Source organism: Suncus etruscus, chromosome 15 (assembly GCF_024139225.1).
Source record: "Suncus etruscus isolate mSunEtr1 chromosome 15, mSunEtr1.pri.cur, whole genome shotgun sequence".
In the NCBI taxonomy this organism is placed as follows: domain Eukaryota; kingdom Metazoa; phylum Chordata; class Mammalia; order Eulipotyphla; family Soricidae; genus Suncus; species Suncus etruscus.
Window position 1 is genome coordinate 38,565,786 of NC_064862.1, and position 6,012 is coordinate 38,571,797.

At 35.4% G+C, this 6,012-nt stretch overlaps 1 pseudogene; it reads right to left on the reverse strand.

The window, feature by feature from the left end:
• Window positions 1-4,925: 4,925 nt before the first annotated feature.
• Window positions 4,926-5,545, reverse strand: LOC126030772 (mitotic spindle assembly checkpoint protein MAD2B-like; annotated as a pseudogene).
• Window positions 5,546-6,012: the final 467 nt, after the last annotated feature.

Genomic DNA, 6,012 nt, shown 5'->3' on the forward strand with positions numbered 1-6,012 from the left:
GAGTCGCTGAGTCCTGCCTCAAACCCTTCTTCGAAAAGCTGTGCATTGCAAAACGTGCTCATTGTAGCCATTCATCCAGACATCACCTCTGATTAAAAAATCAGCTCAAATTATTTTATATATTTTTGTTTTGCCGGTTAAAGTTTTTTAAATAAAGATACTATTCACAGTCGCACAGGGGGGGGGTACAAAAATGTTTTCTTCTTCGTAGGAGGACATGACAGAAAATAATTGAGAAGCACTGCCTTACACACACACACACACACACACACACACACACACACACGCACGCACGCACGCACGCACGTGTATGCACAAACATTCACACACACACACATACAGACACTGTCTGTGCCTGAGGAAGCCATTTTACTTCTCTTTCCATCTCTTTCTGCCTCTCTCTCTTATTTCTCTCTCTGTCTCTCTATCTGTTTTTGTCACTGTGGCTTGCACTACTGTTAATGAGAGGATACATGCTTATCAATTTCTCAACTTTCACTTTCTTAACCAAAGTGATGATTTCCAACTAACATTGTCATAGTGAATCTTGCTCTTTCCTAATTGCATTCACTGCTCTTTGTAGAAAACTTTCTACCATGAATTGGGCCCACTGGACCCCACATCTATTGTCTCTGGATATTATTACCATATGATCATTTGGTTTTATTATATCCACAAATGAGTGAGATTATTCTATATCTTTTCCTCTGACTCATTTCACACAGCATAATACTCCCCGCATCCATCAAAGTATAGGCAAATTTCATCATTTCCTTATCAACTGCAGAGTATTTCATTGTAAGGGTGTAGCAGTTTCTTTACCACTCATATATTCTTGGGAACTGGGATGGTGTAGATTCTGGCTAGTGTAAATACAGCTGTGATGAACATAGGAATGCAGAGAGCTTTTCTAAATAGTGTCTTAAGGTTCCTAGTGTATGTTCCTAGAATTGGTCTTGCTAGATAATATGGGAGCTCAATATCTAGTTTTTTGAGTACTATTCATATTGTTCTTCAGAAAGGCTGAACTACATTCCCACCATTAGTGAATAAGAGTTCCCTTATACCTGCATTTATGCCAGCTCTGATTGCTTTTGGTCTTTTTAACGTGTGCCAAACTCTGTGGTGTGAGATGATACCACATTGTCATTCTGATTTGCTATGATTAATGATGTGGAACATTTTTATGTGCAATTTGGCCATCTATTTTTCTTTGAGAAGATATCTGTTCATTTTTTCCCCAGTTTTTTGAATGAAGTTAGATTTCTTTTTCTTGGTAGTTCTATCATTATTCCTTATATCTTAGATATTAACCCCTCATTTGATTGGTACAGGTTAATAGTTTCTCCCACTCCATGGGTAGTCTTTGTATCTTAATCACTATTTCTGTTGAAGTGCAGAAGCTTCTAAATTTAAAGTAGTCCCATTTATTGATATTTTCTTACACTTTCATGGACAGTGTTGTTTTATCAGTCAAGATGACTTTAGCTTCAGTGGCATGCTTTCTATATTTTTCTTTATTTTACCTATGGTTTCAGATCTAATATCAAGGTCTTATTTCTTATTAATAAATGAATTAAATTCATTTCAATTTACCTTTGTGCATGGTGTTAAAGAGCGGTCTGAGCTGACTTTTTTGTATTAGTTGACAAATTTTCCAAACATAGCTTGTTGATGAGGCTTTCTTTTCTTCACATTGTGTTTATTTCCCATTTATCAAATTATAAATTGGATATATACTCTGGGGTTAGCCCTCATAATATTTAAGTCTATTCCACTGATGTGAGTTTCTATCTTTATTTACACACCATGATGTTTTAATGAGCATTGCTTTTAATAGAGTTTGAGGTTGGGGAAACAAATGCCTGCATCTTCATTTTCCCAAGTATTGCTTTAGATATTGTGGAGATTTATTGTTTCAAAAGAAATTCAAGAGTGTTTGATCCACTTATTTAAAAATGTCATAGGAATTCTCATAGGAATAGCATTAAATTAGCACAATGCTTTGGAAATTATTGCCATTTTAATTATGTTAATCCTCCCAATTCATGAACAGGATATTATCTTCATTTCCTGTGTCCTCTTTTATTTCTTGAAGCAGTATTTTGCACTTTTATTTCTTGAAGCAGTGTTTTGAACTTTGTATAGTTCTTTCACCTCTTTTACCTTATTCACCACTTCAGTTAAAGTGATACCAAAGTTTTTGATTTTCTGAGGCACAGAATAAAAAAAAATTTTTTTTTTTTTTGGTTTATGAATCAGACCTAGCAGTGCTCAGGGGTTACTCCTGGCTCTATGCTCAGAAATCACTCCTGGCTCAGGAACTCAGGCTCAGGGGACCTTATGGGATGCCAGGATTCAAACCACTGACCTTTTGGATGCAAGGCAAATGCTTTATCTCCATGCTATCTCTCCAGCCCCAGGAATTATTTTTTTAAATGTCTTGATCTTCTCTTGTTATTTCCAATTTAGAATTAATGCATTTAGAAAACAGCCTGGATATTCTCAAAGACATAGATCTTATTACGAAATTTAATATCAATAATTTCAGCTTTGAATGAATGATGACATTTTTAAACTGAGATATACTTCAATCTGGAATTCCACATAGTTCTTCTATAATTATTAATTTTGGTAAGTTTATCTACAAAAACATGGCAGAGTATGCATAACATGGAGCTGTCTTAAGGATTAGATGAACCAATATGTGTGAAACTTACTGAATCTATAGTATAACTTGTTAATTACCAGAACTAGTTGGTAATCATTAACATTTAGCTGATTCATCACTTAAAGACCTCTAAAAGTTTCACAACTTAAATAATTAAAACATATATATATATATATATATATATATATGGCTTACTTTTTCTAATGCTATATTGAGAAAGATCCATTAGTGTTACAAAGTTAAATTATGACATAAAAACTTAAAACTAAAACCAGAAATGTTGATAATCAAATCATAATTAGGGTAAAATGGAATTTCATATAAATTTAATACTAATCACACTTTAATATAGGACACATTTTCAAAGGATTGTAATGTAACTTATAGATACATATGTGTGTGTGGTTTTCAAGCACCCTCCTAGGACTGTAATAGAACTATATTGAATAAGATACAGTACTTGCCATTTGGGAGTATACAGTTATTTTGTAATTTGTTTTCTGTTGATATTCAGTTTCCTTTGTTAATGTTCATAGAATACATTAAAGTGTTATAGCTTTAAAATAGATGAATAAGATAAATAACTATAATTAGCAAAATTTAATAAAGTTTTGTGTGAGTTTTATATGTGATATGTGATAGTTTTTATGTGATAGTTTTACATTTTATGATGAGAGGGAAAATAAGTGTGAAAATAAATTGCTTTTTAGACAATAACATTTTTGAAACTATCTGAATAAAAAGCGTAGAAAAAATTATCTTGAAAAACACAATACAAATTTTATTTACAGCTAGGAATAATTATGTTCACAATCCTGTCTCTCTGAACATCTGTACAATTACATAAATGAGACAGCTGCTGCAGTGCATTGCCCTATACAACAGTGTCCAATACAAGAAGGCAGACAGAGATAAAAACAATCAATGGAATAAAAAGAAGGTTAAAGAGTTGCCCCAGAAAGAAAGAAAAGCAACAAGTTTTTGTCTAAAAATAATAGGAAGCTCCTATTAGTATCTATTAGTATCTGTGTCAACCATATAATTTTTTTAGAAAATACCCTATAATCCAACTAAAGAAAATTATAATCTTGGAAAGAATTGAGCAATGGGAGCCTAGACATTTCTAAGGAATATGTAAGAGGGAAAAAATAGTGAAAAAAACTTAGATACTGCATTGTTCTATACAGAGTCAATTCTTTCATTTTTCCTTTTATTTAAACACCAAGGTTATAGTTTTTCCCATTGAGTTTCAGTCCTGGAATGTATACCACTCTTCAACAAAGCATATTTACTGCCTGTCTCCTCTGAGGCAAGAATTTTCTTTCTTTCTCTCTCTCTCTCTTTCTCTATCCTTCACTCTCCCCTTTATTTCATTTTAGACAGTTTGCAGTATTGTAAATGAAGGGGGAACATGCCTATCACTTTCTCTCTGTTCAGCACCCAGTCCTTGTCCAGTATGGTAAGATTTTTTACTGATAACATGGTCTCCAATTCATACTTAGTTTTCTCTAATCTTTTGTTTTGTGTTTATCCCTATTCTTGTTTACTTCACTAGTCTAGTTTTGTTTAATTCCATAACCTTATAGGCCATAAGTTAACTCTAAGGAAATTATTCAAATGATCACTTTCATATTGACCTCAAATAAACATAAATTGAAGTGCAAACATTTAAACTATTTCAACTTGATTATGAATAAAAATAATTTAACTTATCTACAATACATTTAAATACTATTTAAATACAATTTAAATTTAATTTATCTACAATAATATTGAATATATTAAAGTATATGTGGACGAGAGACAACAGATTAAGCCATTCTGGTTTGCTTTGCACTTTTAACTTGTTTGCATAGCCTAACTGTACTAAGTATGAATAGTTCTTAAATAGAAATAGAGTTTTATGTGATCCAATGATTCTATTTTATAGAATCTACCACAAAACACACAAAATTAATTTTTTTCAGCCCCTAGAGCTCCTTTATTGAAACAACTTACAGAGCAGTGTTGGGAGACAAACAGTGCTGGCCAGCAAACCCAGGAAGGCTGAGAAATCGAGGTCCCAGCACCCCACAGTGCCCTCCTGGGAAAAGGCCTCGGTGCAGCCCCAGTGTTGTGGCATGTTGTGGCGGCGGGGTGGTCCAGTCTAGACACAGAAGCAGTAAAAAGCACTTGGAATCGGGGGTCTCGCAGCTTCACCCTGGCAGAGGCCCTCAAAGGAGACAAACAAGGCAGCAGTGGGGAGCATGCATCCTCAGCTGCTTTTATGAGCACGTTCTTCCACATAGAGCAATATCTTTAAGATGTCTGAAGTCATTATTTTCAGGGGCATCAGCGAAGGTTGATGCATGTAGGCATCCTGCTCATCAGCCAGGATCCAGGGGGAAGTCCTTGATGATCTGGATCTTCCTTCTCCATGTTCCGAATGGCAGCTTCTCACGTGTGCACCAAGACTGTGAATGTATGGCCTGGGGGATTATGTATAATCCAGGACTACATGCTCGGAGCAGCTGCTTCACGTGTGACAGCAGCGATTCGGAATTGATGAACAGCAAGGTAGGCTGGGTGACCCCAAAGACGAATTTCTTCACTGGGCGATGCTCTTTGTCCAAAATCACCACCACCACCTTCTCCACGGCGTTCTTCTCCAGCAGTGACATGACACAGTATAGCAAGCGTGTCCTGAATGTATTTGTTCAGCTCTGAGTGACAGGACATTTGCACCAGCATATTGTACTTCTTGCACTTCTGAAAGATGCCCACCGGGTAGATCTCCCACACATAGAGGATCAGGTGCACTGCCACCTGCAGGAACTCGCTCAGGTAGGTCACTACCTGGCCAAAGTTGAGGTCTTTCAGTGACAGCGTGGTCATCCTTCCCTACACACACACACACACACACACACACAACACACACACACACACACACACACACACACACATGCATAATCCCTTGACCAAACCTGGGTCGACCCTGGTCCGATCCCGGAGAGGCATCATTGAACCCCACCACACACTCTCATCTCCCATTCCACCCGACAAAATTAATTTTTATATATACATGCCTACCTATGTTCTGAATGTAGTACTTAAAAACGTATAATCCAGTAAAAAAAAAAAAACAAAGTTGGAGTGTTTTATAAAGTACATTTCTTGAAATGATAACTTTATATTTACATTTTATTAAACTAGAATCATAGTTTTTGAACGGTAGAACTTAGAACTATCTGACTCATCTTAAATAAGTAGCTTAATTTTTTTAACATAGTATTTTTATATTTTTATCACATATGTTAAAATTTTGTTAAGGATACAGAATAAGATTATTTTGTGGGGCCCGG